Below are 21,422 nucleotides of genomic sequence, written 5' to 3' on the forward strand. Positions count from 1 at the left end.
TCTTGAGCCGCTGCCTTCTATGCCCTTGTGCACTCTCCTGACTTCTCCTGTCTGCTTACTTTGTGCCTTCCAACGCACAATGCAAACTACAGGTAGTGCTGCAGGGCCCACACCCTTTTACTTGCCTTTCAGAGCAGCTCTGGAGCTGTTACAGTGCCCAGCTGCTGCAAGAAATCAGCTTGAATGCTTCAGGGGCTGGGGCATAGCCAACATGAGCCCCACACCGACGGAGGGTGGAGGTGTTTAATGCGAACTAAGGGTCATCCAAGCGCCGCAAAAGGCCGCCATGCCCTGCATACCCCTTTTCTCTTTTCATATGCAGATGAGGGTTCCAGCCAACTTTGGCCCACTGCTTGGATGACATCACCATATGCAAATCCGTCTTCTGCAGACCTTTTCCCAGGAATGCTTGTACTAGTTGTTGCATTTGGTTTGTTGTTTGGGGGTGCTTCAGTATTAGGCAGCCTTCTGCTCTCCCATGTTCATCTGAAAATATGTGTTCTCCCTGCAGTTGTTGTCCCCAGATGAGAGTTCCCTTGTGCTGCCTCAGTTGAATCTCCTTTACTTGACAGAGATGTGCCTGAGCAGCGGCCCTCCCCAGCCCTATCCCAAATCATACATATTTTGCATAGGAGATACCATTGTCATGAAGATTGTTCTCCCAGGGTGAGGTTCATTCATTGCATTCTGGGTATGCTGACCCCTGTGATTTCCCCAAATGTGGGAAACTCGACTGCATTATTTGTGGTAGTGGGGGACTGTGTTTGTGCTTTCCTCTGGTCAGCTCTGGTAAAAGTCAGATTTCTTTGTCTCAGATCTTCCTCTAGCCTTGTTCTTTTTTCGAGAGTTTCCTTGTGCTGCCTCAGTTGGAGCTCCTTCACTTGACAGGGGGGTGCCCGAACAGCGACCCTCCCCAGCTCTAGCCCAACTCCTACTTACCTGCCAGGTGAGATACTATGATCAGGAAGGTGCTTCTCCCAGGGCAAGGCTCACCCAATGCACTCTGGGTGTGCTGCTCCTACGATTTCCCCAAATGTGGGACACTTGATTACATAATTTGTGTTTCCTCTGGTCGGCTCTCGTATAATTCAGATCTCTTTGTCTCAGGTCTCTCTCCAGCCTAGTTTGCTGTCTGTTTCCACTTCTCTTTTCTTGAGCCGCTCCCTTCTATGCCCTTGTGCACTATCCTGACTTCTCCCGTCTGCTTACTTTGTGCCTTCCAAAGCACAATGCAAACTACAGGTAGTGCTGCAGGGCCCACACCCTTTTACTTGCTTTACAGAGCAGCTCTGGAGCTGTTACAGTGCCCAGCTGCTGCAAGAAATCAGCTTGAATGCTTCAGGGGCTGGGGCATAGCCAACATGAGCCCCACACCGAAGGAAGGTGGAGGTGTTTAATGCGAACTAGGGGTCATCCAAGCGCCGCAAAAGGCCGCCATGCCCTGCACACCCCATTTTTATTTTCATATGCAGACGAGGGTTGAAGCCAACTTTGACCCACTGCTTGGATGACATCACCATATGCAAATCCATCTGCTGCAGGCCTTCCCCCAGGAATGCTTGCACTAGTAGTTGCATTTGGTTTATTGTTTGGGGGTGCTTCAGTATTAGGCAGCCTTCTGCCCTCCCATGTTCATCTGAAAATATGTGTTCTCCCTGCAGTTGTTGTCCCCAGATGAGAGTTCCCTTGTGTTGCCTCAGTTGAATCTCCTTTACTTGACAGAGATGTGCCTGAGCAGCGGCCCTCCCCAGCCCTATCCCAAATCATACTTATTTTGCATAGGAGATACCATGGTCATGAAGATTGTTCTCCCAGGGTGAGGTTCATTCATTGCACTCTGGGTATGCTGACCCCTGTGATTTCCCCAAATGTGGGAAACTCGACTGCATTATTTGTGGTAGTGGGGGACTGTGTTTGTGCTTTCCTCTGGTCAGCTCTGGTAAAAGTCAGATTTCTTTGTCTCAGATCTTCCTCTAGCCTTGTTCTTCTTTCGAGAGTTCCCTTGTGCTGCCTCAGTTGGATCTCCTTCACTTGACAGGGGGTGCCCGAGCAGCAATCCTCCACAGCTCTAGCCCAACTCCTACTTACCTGCCAGGTGAGATACTATGATCTTCACTGTTAGGGCAATCAGGATGTGGAATTCCCTGCCAGGGAAGGTGGTAATGGCGGACTCTGTAATTGGATTTAAAAAAGGAATGGATACATTTCTGAATGAAAAAGCTATCCAAGGTTATAATACTTAAAATATCAACATGGTTAATCCGGGGGTAACATGAGTTATAGTAGTTAACTAGTCATAAAACATTATTCAGCAAGTATGTAGAATCATCACAACTTAAAACAGGTTGAACACGATGGGCAATTTGCCTCTATTCAACCTCAAAAACTATGTTACTATATGTTACTATATTACTATGTTACTGTAGTATACAGAACACCACAATGTAATGAGCAGTGATAGTGAGCACTGATGAGGATACTAGAACTGACACTGAGCAGCAAGATGCAGCACTGGACTATTAGTAATGTACTGTAGTATGCTGAGCACCACAATGCAGCACAAGACAATGAGCAGTGATACTGAGCACTGATGAGGATACTACTGAGAACTGACACTGAGCAGGAGAGACACACTACTAGTATTACTGAGCAGCAATAAGTAACCACTGATACTGAGCACTGATATTGAGATTTCCACTGAGAGAACATAGCCACGTCCTCTCCGCTCTCTCTTCAATGCACGAGTAAAAATGGCGGCAACGCGCAGCTCTTTATATGGAATCCGAATCTCGCGAGAATCCGACAGCGGGATGATGACATTTTCCCTTGTTCAGGTTTTCCGAGTCAGGCGGGAACAACCGAGCCTGCCTCGGACCAGTGTAAACCACGTGGAGTTCGTCGGGAATTCGGTTCTCGGAGAACCGAACCCGCTCCTCTCTACCTTATACCCATCAATTTTTTTATTTTCAATCTAAGCCCCTGCAGTTTTCTGTAAGCATCTGCTTCGCTATGATGATCAACAAGTCACAAGGGCAAACACTCAGGGCTTGAGGCGTAGATCTTAGGACCAGCTGCTACAAGCATGGCAGAGGTGTCACTATCACTGGTGACACCCAGAGAGGTGGCGAGGGAGATTGTAATGCAGTGCGCGCAGATAAGCAGTGCAATGGTAAAAAGGAGGCATGGTTTCATAGGTAGGGGCGTGGCCTGGTGGCCTGAATCTACATTTTGTTGCTCCGGGTGTCCCGGGGGTTGGGGGCTGCACCCGGGGACTAGTGTGTGTGCGGTGCTGGCTCCTGCACAGTGACAGTGCATGGCCACCGAGCATGACGCCTCCATTCTTGACCATGCTGTAATTGCAGTCGCACTGCAGTTCAGCGTGATCATATAAAATGGTGTAGCCTCCTGCTGGTGCAGACTGTATGTGCGCGCAGGAAGCCGCCACCATTTTTGTGATCACAGCGGCTGAATGTGATGTCATACAGCCGCTGTGACCACGCCCCCTGTGTCTCCTCCGTTGCAGACCCCATTTTGAAGCCTTGCCCCCGCACCGCTCCATCCCTGACTTGGAAATGGAGTGTTGCTGACCCCCCTCTCCCCCCCCCCCCGCCCCGATTGACAGGCAGAGGCGATCGCATTCTCTGCGGGGTGCCGCAGAAAATGCAGGCACATGCGTATGCTCTTAGCAATTTTTGCAGTTGGATCGCTTATTGTGATTGCAATCCAACCTGAATCAGGCCCTATTACCTATCACAATGCGCTGCGGGCAGTACAAAATTGGGTTAATATAGGAGTAAAACTCCCAGACCTGTGCTCCTTAACTGTACCTGGTGGCTAGTGGAGCGGCTGCCCAGTAATCAGTGTCCACGCCAGTGCGCACACGGTCCACCCCCTACGGCCACGCTCCCCTTCATCAGCGGCCTCGTGATCCGGAAGGGCGGTGTGTGTGTGACTGACCTTAGGAAGAAACTGGAGCCTCCGCTGCAGTGACCCAGCAACCAGGGCACGGGAGTATACAGCGCCGCTGGGAGTGATGAAGCTGCAGTAAAGATGTCTATTAGACCTAGCCTGCTGCAGCCCTTGTAGATTCTCATAAAACAAGTTCTTCTTTTCTTGTCAAAATTAATAGCTAAGAATAGGCTGCTTGAGGCAGGCCCCTGTTAAGAGGCCTGCTACTGAAGGCACCAACTACAAACTGAGCTCCCTGTTCATGGAAGCGGGGTTATAGAGGAGAATGCACTGAGCATCTTGGGAACAGTCAAAAGCTTTGAGCCGGTTGGTGCCTCAGATCAAGATCCTACTCTACACCCCAATGTGAATCCTTGTGGAGTCCAGTGTACCCCACAGAAGAAATTAATGTGTCACACCCATTGGCAGCAACCTTAGAATAGCTGCTGACGGGCACAATTGAGAAAGGAAGGGGGGGGGGACATTTGAATCCAGCACATAGATGCAATTCAAATATGTAATTTGTACCTTCCTATTTTAAAATATAATGGATGAACCTCACCCTGTGAGAACAATCTTCATGATCAAGAGATCTCATATGCAAAATAAGTATGAGTTGGGATAGGGCTGGGGAGGGTGGCTGCTCGGGCAGCCCCTCCCCCGTCAAGTTAAGGAGATTCAACTGAGGACGCACAAGGGAACTCTCGTCTGGGGACAACAACTGCAGGGAGACCACATCTGTTCAGATGAACATGGGAGGGTGGAAGGCTGCCTAATATTGAAGCACCATCAAATATCAAACCATATGCAACAACTAGTACAAGCATTCCAGGGGGAAGGTCTGCAGAAGACGGATTTGCATACGGTGATGTCATCCAAGCAGTGGACCAAAGTTGGCTGGAACCCTCATCTGCATATGAAAAGAGAAAAGGGGCATGCAGGGCATGGCGGCCTTTTGCGGTGCTTGGATGACCCCTAGTTCGCATTAAACACCCCCACCCTCCTTTGGTGTGGGGCTCATGTTGGCCATGCCCCATCCCCTGAAGCATTCAAGCTGATTTCTTGCAGCAGCTGGGCACTGTAACAGCTCCAGAGCTGTTCTGTAAGGCAAGTAAAAGGGTGTGGGCCCTGCAGCACCACCTGTAGTTCGCATTGTGCGTTGGAAGGCACAAAGTAAGCAGACGGGAGGAGAAGTCAGGATAGTGCGCAAGGGCATCCTTTTCTCTTAGTCCGTAGAGGATGCTGGGGTCACATTAAGAACCATGGGGTATAGACGGGATCCGCAAGAGACATGGGCACTTTAAGACTTTCAAAGGGTGTGAACTGGCTCCTCCCTCTATGCCCCTCCTCCAGACTCCAGTTATAGGAACTGAGCCCAGGGAGACGGACATTTCGAGGAAAGGATTTATTGTTAAACTAAGGTGAGCATCTTACCAGCTCACACCTTAAGCATGCCGCAGAACGTGGCATTCAACAGAACACAAGCCAACGGCATGAACAATTGCAGCAAAAAGCTGACCAGAACCATAACACAACATGTGTATAACCACAAGTAATAACTGCAGACACAGTATGGACTGGGACGGGTGCCCAGCATCCTCTACGGACTAAGAGAAAAGGATTTACCGGTAGGTATTAAAATCCTATTTTCTCATACGACCTAGAGGATGCTGGGGTCACATTAAGAACCATGGGGTTATACCAAAGCTCTTGAACGGGTGGGATAGTGCGTACGACTCTGCAGCACCGAATGACCCAACTTGAGGTTATCATCAGCCAAGGTATCAAACTTGTAAAACTTAGCAAAAGTGTTTACTAAATAGCTGCTCGGCAAAATTGCAATGCCGAGACTCCCTGACCAGCTGCCCAGGATGAACCCACCTTTCTAGTAGAATGGGTCTTCACCTATTTCAGTAACGGCAATCCTGCCGTGGAATGAGCATGCTGAATCTTACCACAGATCCAGCGCATAATGGTCTACATGGAAGCAGGACACCCAATCCTGTTGGGAGCATACAGGACAAACAGAGCCTCTGTTTTCCTAATCTGAACCGTTCTGGTGACATAAATTTTCAAAGTTCTGACCACAGCCAGAGACTTTGACTCAACGAAGGTGTCAGTGGCCAAAGGCACCATGTGGAAAGATGAACCACCTTCGGCAGAAATTGTTGACGTGTCCTCAATTCTGCTCTATCTTCATGAAAGATCAAATAAAGGCTCTTGTGATACTGCATGGTTTGTACTGTTTTCCATGTGCTCCCAGATCTTTCAAGCAAGTAGCATGGTCAAGAAAGTTCTGTTTGAAAAGTAACAACATTTACTGTCATTGTTATAGAATTTGGGAGAAAAAACAAGAAGAAATCTGCACTGTTGACGCACTGGACAGAATGAATGAATCATAAAATATAACCTTTATTAAGTATGTATTAAAATTGGATAAATATTAATATTATTATCCCAAACTGCAGTGAAACATAAAGGTTAAAATCACAGAACTAACATACATGTGCATAAGAAGAATAAAGAGATGTGAAAAAAAGTTTTAAAAAGCGTGTCCGTGTGTGATTATTTTTGAAGGCACAACCCTGGCGGGGTTGTTTATATAGATATATATGTTGCTAATAATCACTTTCTAGCGTAATGTTATTAAATAGCTGTTAGTATCTATGTCGTCAGGTACCACTGGGTCGTATCCTATATACTCCCTTCACTCAATAGGGGTTACCTCCCGGGAAGCCATCCCCATTGGCGAATTTGTGGGGGTGATTGAGTATAACCGGTAAGCTAACCTCCAATTTGTGGGGTGCTTAGGTAGATGGGGATCACTTATTTCTCTGTGTCCCCTAAGACTATATTCCTAAATTCAATACCATAGGGGGATAGCTTTCTATATCGGATAAGGAATCACTTGATAGGGAAATCTCTATGCATCATGGAAAGATCATATTTATTAATATCCAAACTAAAAAAATGATGAATAGCTTTAATTTAGCTGTTTAGATATAGTTAATTGGCGAGATAAACCAACAGGTGCGGTTGCCTTAAGGAATATGGCAATTCCAATATAAATAGCAGCCCTCCTTCATATAATCAGCCAGATCTTATTAAATCTGGTCCAGATATAGCCGTTCAGATATACTTAATTGACAACATATATCAATCGGTGGGGTTGCCTTAAGGAATATAGCAATTCCAATTCTCATATAAATAGCAACCTTCCTTCATATATTCAGCCAGATCTTATTTAATCTGATCTAGGCGTAGGCAATAATGCTTTCCTTAGAGGTATAGCCACCTCAATTCTTATTAGGAAGCAAAGTGTCTGTCATAATGGTTTATCCAATTCATCTAAGAAATAATATATTCCATGTGTCAGAGATTCATTACTCTCTATTTACACTGTTAAAGAGTTAATTCTTATTATGTTACAGTGTAATGAAATTATCATATAGGGAGATGTGGCAATTCCATGTGCTATATATATAATAACCCTTAGTGGTCCAGATTCCACAATGAGGAATTTTCTTATAAACCGCTGAAACACACAGCTGTTTGACTGACTTCCAAATATATCTATCTCACTTTGTAACAGTCTTATGATAGAGAAACTGTTACATATTCGGTCACTTAGTTATCTAAAGGTAAACAGACTCAGTGTGAGGGTAATATAATATATCAAATGCGCTGTCAATAATCGTGGTAACTGGTGTAATAATGTGGTATATTGAGTATGCTAGTAAGGCATATAACTGCTCTCCAGCCTTTAAGTGTTACCAATCAATTTGTTACACTGTAAAGGATTTATGGTGTCCTGTTAGGACATGCAGCTGCTAGGCTGACTCAAAGATTTATCCATTTGTAACAATTATGTAACAGTTATATACATGTTACTGGTATTACATAGAAATAGTATGACACAGGCCAGCAGTCCCATGTGTCTAGATTCCACAATAGGAGATTTTCTTTGTCTTATAAACTGCTGGAACACACAGCTGCTAGACTGACTTCAAATATATATATTACTTTGTAACAGTCTTATAGTAAAGAGACTGTTACACACTGTCATTTAGTTATCTCAAGGTTAGCAGATTCTGTGTGAGGATAGTGTTCTGTTAGAACATGCAGCTGCTAGGCTGACTCATAGAAAATGTATCCATTTGTAACAAATGACACATACAGCATTAAATTAATATCTATAGCAGCCCATGTGACATCTCTACTCTTATCATAATTGTCTGGTTATTGCCAATCTGGACAGCAGGAGTGATATATATTCACTAGTCCCAATATCCCATCATATAAATATACCCACACTGATATACTTTCTTATCAAGAGTTATTAGTAGCTATCTGTATGCACTTTAGACATTGTAATTGCTAAGTGACATCATATCTAGTGTATTCCTTTCTTATAGCTCAGCTTCTATTCCCTATTAGTGGAGACTAACAGCTAACATCATAATCATATATTTTTGTTTTATAACATTTCACATGAGTCAAATACACGAGGACACGCCGTGCCCTACACGCGTGTTTCACTGCATCTATGGCAACTTACATTAAAGCTAACAAGAAAGCACACTCGTTCTGTCTTTAAACAGATAAAAGAAACCCCAATAATATGGGGCATGCAAAAATTTAGATAAAACTCAGTTTTGCTCCTCTCCACGGAAATCTTTAGTAAAAGGCGAAAGATTTGTTCGTTCTGAAGAGAAACCAGAGCATGACCAAGATTCCACCTGTCGCCTGAGTGCCATGCCAGCAGTCCTCATTCAGCTCAAAGTGAGCACCCAATATGAAAGAAAGAAAGCAGATTTCTCACCAGGCTTCCCCTTGCTATAAGCATGGTTTGTACTCTTTTCCATGTGCTCCCAGATCTTTCAAGCAATTAGTATGGTCAAGAAAGTTCTGCTTGAAAAGAAACAGACATTTACTGTCATTGTTATACAAATAAACTTACATTAAAGCCAACAAGAAAGCTCACTCGTTCTGTCTTTAAACTGATAAAAGAAACCCCAATAATATGGGGCATGCAAAAATTGAGATAAAACTCAGTTTTGCTCCTCTCCACGGATAATCTTTAATAAAAGGCGAAAGATTTGTTCATTCTGAAGAGAAACCAGAGCATGACCAAGATTCCACCTGTCGCCTGAGTGCCATGCCAGCAGTCCTCATTCAGATCAAAGTGAGCGCCCAATTTGAAAGAAAGCAGATTTCTCACCTGGCTTCTCCTTGCTATAAGCATGGTTTGTACTGTATTCCATGTGCTCCCAGATCTTTCAAGCAAGTAGCATGGTCAAGAAAGTTCTGTTTGAAAAGAAACAAACATTTACTGTAATTTCTATGCAAATGAGCTTTCATTAAAGCACACTCATTCTATCTTTAAACCGATAAAAGAAACCCCAAAAAGATGGGGCATGCAAAAATTGAGGTAAAACTCAGTTTTGCTCCTCTCCACGGAAATCTTTAGTAAAAGGCGAAAGATTTGTTCGTTCTGAAGAGAAACCAGAGCATGACCAAGATTTTCATCTGAAAATATGTGTTCTCCCTGCAGTTGTTGTCCCCAGATGAGAGTTCCCTTGTGCTGCCTCAGTTGAATCTCCTTTACTTGACAGAGATGTGCCTGAGCAGCGGCCCTCCCCAGCCCTATCCCAAATCATACTTATTTTGCATAGGAGATACCATGGTCATGAAGATTGTTCTCCCAGGGTGAGGTTCATTCATTGCATTCTGGGTATGCTGACCCCTGTGATTTCCCCAAATGTGGGAAACTCGACTGCATTATTTGTGGTAGTGGGGGACTGTGTTTGTGCTTTCCTCTGGTCAGCTCTGGTAAAAGTCAGATTTCTTTGTCTCAGATCTTCCTCTAGCCTTGTTCTTCTTTCGAGAGTTCCCTTGTGCTGCCTCAGTTGGATCTCCTTCACTTGACAGGGGGTGCCCGAGCAGCAATCCTCCACAGCTCTAGCCCAACTCCTACTTACCTGCCAGGTGAGATACTATGATCTTCACTGTTAGGGCAATCAGGATGTGGAATTCCCTGCCAGGGAAGGTGGTAATGGCGGACTCTGTAATTGGATTTAAAAAAGGAATGGATACATTTCTGAATGAAAAAGCTATCCAAGGTTATAATACTTAAAATATCAACATGGTTAATCCGGGGGTAACATGAGTTATAGTAGCTAACTATTCATAAAACATTATTCAGCAAGTATGTAGAATCATCACAACTTAAAACAGGTTGAACACGATGGGCAATTTGCCTCTATTCAACCTCAAAAACTATGTTACTATATGTTACTATATTACTATGTTACTGTAGTATACAGAAAACCAAAATGCAATGAACAGTGATAGTGAGCACTGATGAGGATACTAGAACTGACACTGAGCAGCAAGATGCAGCACTGGACTATTAGTAATGTACTGTAGTATGCTGAGCACCACAATGCAGCACAAGACAATGAGCAGTGATCTGAGCACTGATGAGGATACTACTGAGAACTGACACTGAGCAGGAGAGACACACTACTAGTATTACTGAGCAGCAATAAGTAACCACTGATACTGAGCACTGCTATTGAGATTTCCACTGAGAGAACATAGCCACGTCCATTCCGCTCTCTCTTCAATGCACGAGTAAAAATGGCGGCAACGCGCAGCTCTTTATATGGAATCCGAATCTCGCGAGAATCCGACAGCGGGATGATGACATTTTCCCTTGTTCAGGTTTTCCGAGTCAGGCGGGAACAACCGAGCCTGCCTCGGACCAGTGTAAACCACGTGGAGTTCGTGGGGAATTCGGTTCTCGGAGAACCGAACCCGCTCCTCTCTACCTTATACCGATCAATTTTTTTATTTTCAATCTAAGCCCCTGCAGTTTTCTGTAAGCATCTGCTTCGCTATGATGATCAACAAGTCACAAGGGCAAACACTCAGGGCTTGAGGCGTAGATCTTAGGACCAGCTGCTACAAGCATGGCAGAGGTGTCACTATTACTGGTGACACCCAGAGAGGTGGCGAGGGAGATTGTAATGCAGTGCGCGCAGATAAGCAGCGCAATGGTAAAAAGGAGGTATGGTTTCATAGGTAGGGACGTGGCCTGGTGGCCTGAATCTACATTTTGTTGCTCCGGGTGTCCCGGGGGTTGGGGACTGCACCCGGGGACTAGTGTGTGAGCGGTGCTGGCTCCTGCACAGTGAAAAGGCATGGCCACCCAGCATGACGCCTCCCTTCTTGACCATGCTGTAATTGCAGTCGCACTGCAGTTCAGCGTGATCATAAAAAATGGTGTAGCCTCCTGCTGGTGCAGACTGTATGTGCGCGCAGGAAGCCGCCACCATTTTTGTGATCACAGCGGCTGAATGTGATGTCATACAGCCGCTGTGACCACGCCCCCTGTGTCTCCTCCATTGCAGACCCCATTTTGAAGCCTTGCACCCGCACCGCTCCATCCCTCACTTGGAAATGGAGTGTTGCTGACCCACCTATCCCCCCCCCCCCCCCGCCCCGATTGACAGGCAGAGGCGATCGCATTCTCTGCGGGGTGCCGCAGAAAATGCAGGCACATGCGTATGCTCTTAGCAATTTTTGCAGTTGGATCGCTTATTGTGATTGCAATCCAACCTGAATCAGGCCCTATTACCTATCACAATGCGCTGCGGGCAGTACAAAATTGGGTTAATATAGGAGAAAAACCCCCAGACCTGTGCTCCTTAACTGTACCTGGTGGCTAGTGGAGCGGCTGCCCAGTAATCAGTGTCCACGCCAGTGCGCACACGGTCCACCCCCTACGGCCACGCTCCCCTTCAACAGCGGCCTCGTGATCCGGAAGGGTGGTGTGTGTGTGACTGACCTTAGGATGAAACCGGAGCCTCCGCTGCAGTGACCCAGCAACCAGGGCACGGGAGTATACAGCGTCGCTGGGAGTGATGAAGCTGCAGTAAAGATGTCTATTAGACCTAGCCTGCTGCAGCCCTTGTAGATTCTCATAAAACAAGTTCTTCTTTTCTTGTCAAAATTTATAGCTAAGAATAGGCTGCCTGAGGCAGGCCCCTGTTAAGTGGCCTGCTACTGAAGGCACCAACTACAAACTGAGCTCCCTGTTCATGGAAGCGGGGTTATAGAGGAGAATGCACTGAGCATCTTGGGAACAGTCAAAAGCTTTGAGCCGGTTGGTGCCTCAGATCAAGATCCTACTCTACACCCCAATGTGAATCCTTGTGGAGTCCAGTGTACCCCACAGAAGAAATTAATGTGTCACACCCATTGGCAGCAACCTTAGAATAGCTGCTGACGGGCACAATTGAGAATGGAAGGGGGGGGGGGGGACATTTGAATCCAGCACATAAATGCAATTCAAATATGTAATTTGTACCTTCCTATTTTAAAATATAATGGATGAACCTCACCCTGTGAGAACAATCTTCATGATCAAGAAATCTCATATGCAAAATAAGTATGAGTTGGGATAGGGCTGGGGAGGGTGTCTGCTCTGGCAGCCCCTCCCCCGTCAAGTTAAGGAGATTCAACTGAGGAAGCACAAGGGAACTCTCGTCTGGGGACAACAACTGCAGGGAGACCACATCTTTTCAGATGAACATGGGAGGGCGGAAGGCTGCCTAATACTGAAGCACCATCAAATATCAAACCATATGCAACATCTAGTACAAGCATTCCTGGGGGAAGGTCTGCAGCAGACGGATTTGCATACAGTGATGTTATCCAAGCAGTGGGCCAAAGTTGGCTGGAACCCTCATCTGCATATGAAAAGAGAAAAGGGGCGTGCAGGGCATGGCGGCCTTTTGCAGTGCTTGGATGACCCCTAGTTCTCATTAAACACCCCCACCCTCCTTTGGTGTGGGGCTCATGTTGGCCATGCCCCATCCCCTGAAGCATTCAAGCTGATTTCTTGCAGCAGCTGGGCACTGTAACAGCTCCAGAGCTGTTCTGTAAGGCAAGTAAAAGGGTGTGGGCCCTGCAGCACCACCTGTAGTTCGCATTGTGCGTTGGAAGGCACAAAGTAAGCAGACGGGAGGAGAAGTCAGGATAGTGCGCAAGGGCATCCTTTTCTCTTAGTCCGTAGAGGATGCTGGGGTCACATTAAGAACCATGGGGTATAGACGGGATCCGCAAGAGACATGGGCACTTTAAGACTATCAAAGGGTGTGAACTGGCTCCTCCCTCTATGCCCCTCCTCCAGACTCCAGTTATAGGAACTGTGCCCAGGGAGACGGACATTTCGAGGAAAGGATTTATTGTTAAACTAAGGTGAGCATCTTACCAGCTCACACCTTAAGCATGCCGCAGAACGTGGCATTCAACAGAACACAAGCCAACGGCATGAACAATTGCAGCGTGGCCTAAGTAAAAGGGGGTGTGACTTCGCGGGAGGACCCGCGATCGCGAGTCACGCCCCCGTTTTCGGCACTGAGGGGGCATGCCCAGCGCTCTGTGAGCCGCTGGCATGCCACCTCTCCCTCTGACTTCAGTGAATAGACGCTGTGCGCATGCGCACAGCGTCTATTCACCGCTGCTCTGCTAAGCAGGGCAGCGACAGACAGAGCCTCCCAACTGTCCTCCCCACCGCGGGACACTGCGGCCCGCAGGTGGGACAGCGGGACAGTCCCCAAAAAACGGGACTGTCCCGCGAAAATCGGGACAGTTGGGAGGTATGATATGGGGCATGCAAAAATTGAGATAAAACTCAGTTTTGCTCCTCTCCACGGAAATCTTTAATAAAAGGCGAAATATTTGTTAGTTCTGAAGAGAAACCAGAGCATGACCAAGATTCCACCTGTCGCCTGAGTGCCATGCCAGCAGTTCTCATTCAGCTGAAAGTGAGCACCCAATTTGAATGAAAGAAAGCAGATTTCTCACCAGGCTTACCCTTGCTATAAACATGGTTTGTACTCTTTTCCATGTGCTCCCAGATCTTTCAAGCAATTAGTGTGGTCAAGAAAGTTCTGTTTGAAAAGAAACAAACATTTACTGTCATTTCTATGCAAATGAGCTTACATTAAAGCACACTCGTTCTATCTTTAAACAGATAAAATAAAACCCCAATAAGATGGGGCAAGGAAAAAATGAGATAAAACTCAGTTTTGCTCCTCTCCACGGAAATCTTTAGTAAAAGGCGAAAGATTTGTTCGTTCTGAAGAGAAACCAGAGCATGACCAAGATTCCACCTGTCGCCTGAGTGCCATGCCAGCAGTTCTTATTCAGCTCAAAGTGAGCACCCAATTTGAAAGAAAGAAAGCAGATTTCTCACCAGGCTTCCCCTAGCTATAAACATGGTTTGTATTTTTTTCCATGTGTTCCCAGATCTTTCAAGCAATTAGTATAGTCAAGAAAGTTCTGTTTGAAAAGAAACAAACATTTACTGTCATTTCTATGCAAATGAGCTTACATTAAAGCACACTCGTTCTATCTTTAAACCGATAAAATAAAACCCCAATAAGATGGGGCATGCAAAATTTGAGATAAAACTCAGTTTTGCTCCTCTCCACGGAAATCTTTAGTAAAAGGCGAAAGATTTGTTCGTTCTGAAGAGAAACCAGAGCATGACCAAGATTCCACCTGTCGCCTGAGTGCCATGCCAGCCAGGGCCGGCTCCAGGCCTACTAGCACCCTGAGCGAGAAAATGTAAAAGTGCCCCCCCCCCCTTGGAAAAGTGGGCGTGGCCTCTTGAAAAAGTGGGCGTGGTCTCGTCCCCCAGCAGTGCCAGCTACACATGACATGCCCTCCAGCAGTGCCAGCTACACGTGCTAGTGTTCACTTTTTAGGGCAGGTTGCTGATCACAGGGAGGGCACATTTTTAAGTTAGGTGGGCAAAATGATGTACATACTGTAATGCTTGTTGTTCCCATTTCCACACGCTAAAGCATGGACAGTGCGCGCCGAAGGCGCGCAGCAAAAATTTAGGGGAGTTACTTCGTGGGGAAGGTGCGTAGCCACATTATAGTGGCAATTCACATTACACCACACAGTAGTGCAGCTAATACACATTGCACCAGGTAGAACCTCCTATAAGAGCACGTTAGACACATTGCGCCAGGTAGAGCACTGAGACACACTGCCCAGCCACAGACGCCTAGCGGGAACACTACATGATATGCCCCCCAACAGTGCCAGCTACACATGACATGCCCCCCAGCAGTGCCAGCTACACGTGACATGCCCCCCAGCAGTGCCAGCTACATAAATGGCCACACAGTTCCAGATGGATAAATGCCCCCACAGCGCAGATATGCCCCCACAGTGCCACATACATTAATGCCCTCACAGTGCAAGATATGCCCCCACAGTGCAAGAAATGTCCCCACAGTGCAAGAAATGCCCCCACAGTGCAAGAAATGCCCCCACGGTGCCAGATACATAAATGCCCCCACGGTGCCAGATACATAAATGCCCCCACGGTGCCTGATACATAAATGCCCCCACGGTGCCAGATACATAAATGCCCCCACGGTGCCAGATACATAAATGCCCCCACGGTGCCAGATACATAAATGTCCCCACGGTGCCTGATACATAAATGCCCCCACGGTGCATGATACATAAATGCCCCCACGGTGCATGATACATAAATGCCCCCACGGTGCCTGATACATAAATGCCCCCACGGTGCCTGATACATAAATGCCCCCACAGAGCCAGATAAATGCCCCCACAGTGCCAGATATGTCCCCACAGTGCCAGATATGCCCCCACAGTGCCAGATATGCCCCCACGGTGCCAGAAATGCCCCCACAGTGCCAGATAAATGCCCCCAGTGCCAGATAAATGCCCCCACAGTGCCAGATAAATGCCCCCACAGAGCCAGATAAATGCCCCCACAGTGCCAGAAATGCCCCCACAGTGCCAGAAATGCCCCCACAGTGCCAGATATGCCCCCACAGTGCCAGATATGCCCCCACAGTGCCTGATATGTCCCCACAGTGCCAGAAATGCCCCCACAGTGCCAGATAAATGCCCCCACAGAGCCAGATAAATGCCCCCACAGAGCCAGATAAATGCCCCCACAGAGCCAGATAAATGCCCCCACAGTGCCAGAAATGCCCCCACAGTGCCAGAAATGCCCACACAGTGCCAGAAATGCCCCCACAGTGCCAGAAATGTCCCCACAGTGCCTGATATGCCCCCACAGGGCCAGATATGTCCCCACAGTGCCAAATATGCCCCCACAGAGCCAGATATGCAATGCCCCCACAGTGCAAGAAATGCCCCCACAGTGCCAGAAATGCCCCCCACAGAGCCAGAAATGCCCCCACAGTGCCAGAAATGCCCCCACATAACCAAAAATGCCCCCTGTGTGCCAGAAATGCCCCCACAGTGCGGATCTCCCCCCCCCAAAAAAAAAAAAATACCTGCGGCGCTGGGGAGGAGTACTGCTGTCTGCCTGTGTGGGAGCGCTGGCGGGCGGGCGGGAGGCCGGGCGAGTGAGCCTGAGCCTGGGTCCGGGCTGGCGGGCGGGTGGGCGGCCACTTGTGCAGGCGGGCTATGCGCGGCGCCGGCGTCTGACGTTAGATACCGGCGCCGCGTAGCGCGCATACACAGCGCGACCGCCAAATGCTGCAGCAGCACACACACAGGGCCGGCTCCAGCATCGAATATGGCGGCGCCAGCGCGTGGCGCCCATTAAGGGTGGCGCCCTGCGCGGCCGCTCTATTCAAACATGCCTAGAGCCGGCCCTGATGCCAGCAGTCCTCATTCAGCTCAAAGTGAGCACCCAATTTGAAAGAAAGAAAGCAGATTTCTCACCAGGCTTCCCCTTGCTATAAGCATGGTTTGTACTCTTTTCCATGTGCTCCCAGATCTTTCAAGCAATTAGTATGGTCAAGAAAGTTCTGCTTGAAAAGAAACAGACATTTACTGTCATTGTTATACAAATAAACTTACATTAAAGCCAACAAGAAAGCTCACTCGTTCTGTCTTTAAACTGATAAAAGAAACCCCAATAATATGGGGCATGCAAAAATTGAGATAAAACTCAGTTTTGCTCCTCTCCACGGATAATCTTTAATAAAAGGCGAAAGATTTGTTCATTCTGAAGAGAAACCAGAGCATGACCAAGATTCCACCTGTCGCCTGAGTGCCATGCCAGCAGTCCTCATTCAGATCAAAGTGAGCGCCCAATTTGAAAGAAAGCAGATTTCTCACCTGGCTTCTCCTTGCTATAAGCATGGTTTGTACTGTATTCCATGTGCTCCCAGATCTTTCAAGCAAGTAGCATGGTCAAGAAAGTTCTGTTTGAAAAGAAACAAACATTTACTGTAATTTCTATGCAAATGAGCTTTCATTAAAGCACACTCATTCTATCTTTAAACCGATAAAAGAAACCCCAAAAAGATGGGGCATGCAAAAATTGAGGTAAAACTCAGTTTTGCTCCTCTCCACGGAAATCTTTAGTAAAAGGCGAAAGATTTGTTCGTTCTGAAGAGAAACCAGAGCATGACCAAGATTTTCATCTGAAAATATGTGTTCTCCCTGCAGTTGTTGTCCCCAGATGAGAGTTCCCTTGTGCTGCCTCAGTTGAATCTCCTTTACTTGACAGAGATGTGCCTGAGCAGCGGCCCTCCCCAGCCCTATCCCAAATCATACTTATTTTGCATAGGAGATACCATGGTCATGAAGATTGTTCTCCCAGGGTGAGGTTCATTCATTGCATTCTGGGTATGCTGACCCCTGTGATTTCCCCAAATGTGGGAAACTCGACTGCATTATTTGTGGTAGTGGGGGACTGTGTTTGTGCTTTCCTCTGGTCAGCTCTGGTAAAAGTCAGATTTCTTTGTCTCAGATCTTCCTCTAGCCTTGTTCTTCTTTCGAGAGTTCCCTTGTGCTGCCTCAGTTGGATCTCCTTCACTTGACAGGGGGTGCCCGAGCAGCAATCCTCCACAGCTCTAGCCCAACTCCTACTTACCTGCCAGGTGAGATACTATGATCTTCACTGTTAGGGCAATCAGGATGTGGAATTCCCTGCCAGGGAAGGTGGTAATGGTGGACTCTGTAATTGGATTTAAAAAAGGAATGGATACATTTCTGAATGAAAAAGCTATCCAAGGTTATAATACTTAAAATATCAACATGGTTAATCCGGGGGTAACATGAGTTATAGTAGCTAACTAGTCATAAAACATTATTCAGCAAGTATGTAGAATCATCACAACTTAAAACAGGTTGAACACGATGGGCAATTTGCCTCTATTCAACCTCAAAAACTATGTTACTATATGTTACTATATTACTATGTTACTGTAGTATACAGAAAACCAAAATGCAATGAACAGTGATAGTGAGCACTGATGAGGATACTAGAACTGACACTGAGCAGCAAGATGCAGCACTGGACTATTAGTAATGTACTGTAGTATGCTGAGCACCACAATGCAGCACAAGACAATGAGCAGTGATACTGAGCACTGATGAGGATACTACTGAGAACTGACACTGAGCAGGAGAGACACACTACTAGTATTACTGAGCAGCAATAAGTAACCACTGATACTGAGCACTGATATTGAGATTTCCACTGAGAGAACATAGCCACGTCCATTCCGCTCTATCTTCAATGCACGAGTAAAAATGGCGGCAACGCGCAGCTCTTTATATGGAATCCGAATCTCGCGAGAATCCGACAGCGGGATGATGACATTTTCCCTTTTTCAGGTTTTCCGAGTCAGGCGGGAACAACCGAGCCTGCCTCGGACCAGTGTAAACAACGTGGAGTTCGTGGGGAATTCGGTTCTCGGAGAACCGAACCCGCTCCTCTCTACCTTATACCTATCAATTTTTTTATTTTCAATCTAAGCCCCTGCAGTTTTCTGTAAGCATCTGCTTCGCTATGATGATCAACAAGTCACAAGGGCAAACACTCAGGGCTTGAGGCGTAGATCTTAGGACCAGCTGCTACAAGCATGGCAGAGGTGTCACTATCACTGGTGACACCCAGAGAGGTGGCGAGGGAGATTGTAATGCAGTGCGCGCAGATAAGCAGCGCAATGGTAAAAAGGAGGCATGGTTTCATAGGTAGGGGCGTGGCCTGGTGGCCTGAATCTACATTTTGTTGCTCCGGGTGTCCCGGGGGTTGGGGGCTGCACCCGGGGACTAGTGTGTGAGCGGTGCTGGCTCCTGCACAGTGAAAGGGCATGGCCACCCAGCATGACGCCTCCCTTCTTGACCATGCTGTAATTGCAGTCGCACTGCAGTTCAGCGTGATCATAAAAAATGATGTAGCCTCCTGCTGGTGCAGACTGTATGTGCGCGCAGGAAGCCGCCACCATTTTTGTGATCACAGCGGCTGAATGTGATGTCATACAGCCGCTGTGACCACGCCCCCTGTGTCTCCTCCGTTGCAGACCCCATTTTGAAGCCTTGCCCCCGCACCGCTCCATCCCTGACTTGGAAATGGAGTGTTGCTGACCCACCTATCCCCCCCCCCCCCCGCCCCGATTGACAGGCAGAGGCGATCGCATTCTCTGCGGGGTGCCACAGAAAATGCAGGCACATGCGTATGCTCTTAGCAATTTTTGCAGTTGGATCGCTTATTGTGATTGCAATCCAACCTGAATCAGGCCCTATTACCTATCACAATGCGCTGCGGGCAGTACAAAATTGGGTTAATATAGGAGAAAAACCCCCAGACCTGTGCTCCTTAACTGTACCTGGTGGCTAGTGGAGCGGCTGCCCAGTAATCAGTGTCCACACCAGTGCGCACACGGTCCACCCCCTACGGCCACGCTCCCCTTCATCAGCGGCCTCGTGATCCGGAAGGGTGGTGTGTGTGTGACTGACCTTAGGATGAAACCGGAGCCTCCGCTGCAGTGACCCAGCAACCAGGGCATGGGAGTATACAGCGCCGCTGGGAGTGATGAAGCTGCAGTAAAGATGTCTATTAGACCTAGCCTGCTGCAGCCCTTGTAGATTCTCATAAAACAAGTTCTTCTTTTCTTGTCAAAATTTATAGCTAAGAATAGGCTGCCTGAGGCAGGCCCCTGTTAAGTGGCCTGCTACTGAAGGCACCAACTACAAACTGAGCTCCCTGTTCATGGAAGCGGGGTTATAGAGGAGAATGCACTGAGCATCTTGGGAACAGTCAAAAGCTTTGAGCCGGTTGGTGCCTCAGATCAAGATCCTACTCTACACCCCAATGTGAATCCTTGTGGAGTCCAGTGTACCCCACAGAAGAAATTAATGTGTCACACCCATTGGCAGCAACCTTAGAATAGCTGCTGACGGGCACAATTGAGAATGGAAGGGGGGGGGGGGGGGGACATTTGAATCCAGCACATAAATGCAATTCAAATATGTAATTTGTACCTTCCTATTTTAAAATATAATGGATGAACCTCACCCTGTGAGAACAAGCTTCATGATCAAGAGATCTCATATGCAAAATAAGTATGAGTTGGGATAGGGCTGGGGAGGGTGGCTGCTCGGGCAGCCCCTCCCCCGTCAAGTTAAGGAGATTCAACTGAGGAAGCACAAGGGAACTCTCGTCTGGGGACAACAACTGCAGGGAGACCACATCTTTTCAGATGAACATGGGAGGGCGGAAGGCTGCCTAATACTGAAGCACCATCAAATATCAAACCATATGCAACATCAAGTACAAGCATTCCTGGGGGAAGGTCTGCAGCAGACGGATTTGCATACAGTGATGTTATCCAAGCAGTGGGCCAAAGTTGGCTGGAACCCTCATCTGCATATGAAAAGAGAAAAGGGGCGTGCAGGGCATGGCGGCCTTTTGCAGTGCTTGGATGACCCCTAGTTCTCATTAAACACCCACACCCTCCTTTGGTGTGGGGCTCATGTTGGCCATGCCCCATCCCCTGAAGCATTCAAGCTGATTTCTTGCAGCAGCTGGGCACTGTAACAGCTCCAGAGCTGTTCTGTAAGGCAAGTAAAAGGGTGTGGGCCCTGCAGCACCACCTGTAGTTCGCATTGTGCGTTGGAAGGCACAAAGTAAGCAGACGGGAGGAGAAGTCAGGATAGTGCGCAAGGGCATCCTTTTCTCTTAGTCCGTAGAGGATGCTGGGGTCACATTAAGAACCATGGGGTATAGACGGGATCCGCAAGAGACATGGGCACTTTAAGACTATCAAAGGGTGTGAACTGGCTCCTCCCTCTATGCCCCTCCTCCAGACTCCAGTTATAGGAACTGTGCCCAGGGAGACGGACATTTCGAGGAAAGGATTTATTGTTAAACTAAGGTGAGCATCTTACCAGCTCACACCTTAAGCATGCCGCAGAACGTGGCATTCAACAGAACACAAGCTAACGGCATGAACAATTGCAGCAAAAAGCTGACCAGAACCATAACACAACATGTGTATAACCACAAGTAATAACTGCAGACACAGTATGGACTGGGACGGGTGCCCAGCATCCTCTACAGACTAAGAGAAAAGGATTTACCGGTAGGTATTAAAATCCTATTTTCTCATACGACCTAGAGGATGCTGGGGTCACATTAAGAA

At 47.4% G+C, this 21,422-nt stretch overlaps 13 non-coding genes across 13 annotated transcripts; 5 read left to right on the top strand and 8 right to left on the bottom strand.

Moving 5' to 3' along the window:
* The first annotated feature begins 615 nt into the window (after positions 1 to 615).
* Positions 616 to 779, top strand: LOC134992216 (U1 spliceosomal RNA). The gene has a single exon (XR_010196401.1). It is a non-coding gene; the product is annotated as a U1 spliceosomal RNA (small nuclear RNA).
* A 152-nt stretch (positions 780 to 931) lies between these two features.
* On the top strand, positions 932 to 1,094 carry LOC134991928 (U1 spliceosomal RNA). Its single transcript, XR_010196140.1, has one exon. It is a non-coding gene; the product is annotated as a U1 spliceosomal RNA (small nuclear RNA).
* A 671-nt stretch (positions 1,095 to 1,765) lies between these two features.
* Positions 1,766 to 1,929, top strand: LOC134992537 (U1 spliceosomal RNA). The gene has a single exon (XR_010196690.1). It is a non-coding gene; the product is annotated as a U1 spliceosomal RNA (small nuclear RNA).
* A 6,628-nt stretch (positions 1,930 to 8,557) lies between these two features.
* On the bottom strand, positions 8,558 to 8,673 carry LOC134991981 (U5 spliceosomal RNA). The gene has a single exon (XR_010196180.1). It is a non-coding gene; the product is annotated as a U5 spliceosomal RNA (small nuclear RNA).
* Positions 8,674 to 8,959: 286 nt separating this feature from the next.
* LOC134992074 (U5 spliceosomal RNA) lies at positions 8,960 to 9,076 on the bottom strand. Its single transcript, XR_010196268.1, has one exon. It is a non-coding gene; the product is annotated as a U5 spliceosomal RNA (small nuclear RNA).
* A 270-nt stretch (positions 9,077 to 9,346) lies between these two features.
* LOC134991970 (U5 spliceosomal RNA) lies at positions 9,347 to 9,462 on the bottom strand. Its single transcript, XR_010196170.1, has one exon. It is a non-coding gene; the product is annotated as a U5 spliceosomal RNA (small nuclear RNA).
* Positions 9,463 to 9,606: 144 nt separating this feature from the next.
* On the top strand, positions 9,607 to 9,770 carry LOC134992215 (U1 spliceosomal RNA). The gene has a single exon (XR_010196400.1). It is a non-coding gene; the product is annotated as a U1 spliceosomal RNA (small nuclear RNA).
* A 3,844-nt stretch (positions 9,771 to 13,614) lies between these two features.
* Positions 13,615 to 13,727, bottom strand: LOC134992088 (U5 spliceosomal RNA). The gene has a single exon (XR_010196281.1). It is a non-coding gene; the product is annotated as a U5 spliceosomal RNA (small nuclear RNA).
* Positions 13,728 to 14,002: 275 nt separating this feature from the next.
* LOC134992028 (U5 spliceosomal RNA) lies at positions 14,003 to 14,118 on the bottom strand. Its single transcript, XR_010196223.1, has one exon. It is a non-coding gene; the product is annotated as a U5 spliceosomal RNA (small nuclear RNA).
* A 275-nt stretch (positions 14,119 to 14,393) lies between these two features.
* LOC134991998 (U5 spliceosomal RNA) lies at positions 14,394 to 14,509 on the bottom strand. Its single transcript, XR_010196196.1, has one exon. It is a non-coding gene; the product is annotated as a U5 spliceosomal RNA (small nuclear RNA).
* Positions 14,510 to 16,896: 2,387 nt separating this feature from the next.
* LOC134992075 (U5 spliceosomal RNA) lies at positions 16,897 to 17,013 on the bottom strand. Its single transcript, XR_010196269.1, has one exon. It is a non-coding gene; the product is annotated as a U5 spliceosomal RNA (small nuclear RNA).
* Positions 17,014 to 17,283: 270 nt separating this feature from the next.
* On the bottom strand, positions 17,284 to 17,399 carry LOC134991971 (U5 spliceosomal RNA). The gene has a single exon (XR_010196171.1). It is a non-coding gene; the product is annotated as a U5 spliceosomal RNA (small nuclear RNA).
* Positions 17,400 to 17,543: 144 nt separating this feature from the next.
* On the top strand, positions 17,544 to 17,707 carry LOC134992226 (U1 spliceosomal RNA). Its single transcript, XR_010196411.1, has one exon. It is a non-coding gene; the product is annotated as a U1 spliceosomal RNA (small nuclear RNA).
* Positions 17,708 to 21,422: the final 3,715 nt, after the last annotated feature.

This window comes from Pseudophryne corroboree, unplaced genomic scaffold, assembly GCF_028390025.1.
Source record: "Pseudophryne corroboree isolate aPseCor3 unplaced genomic scaffold, aPseCor3.hap2 scaffold_121, whole genome shotgun sequence".
Lineage (NCBI taxonomy): Eukaryota > Metazoa > Chordata > Amphibia > Anura > Myobatrachidae > Pseudophryne > Pseudophryne corroboree.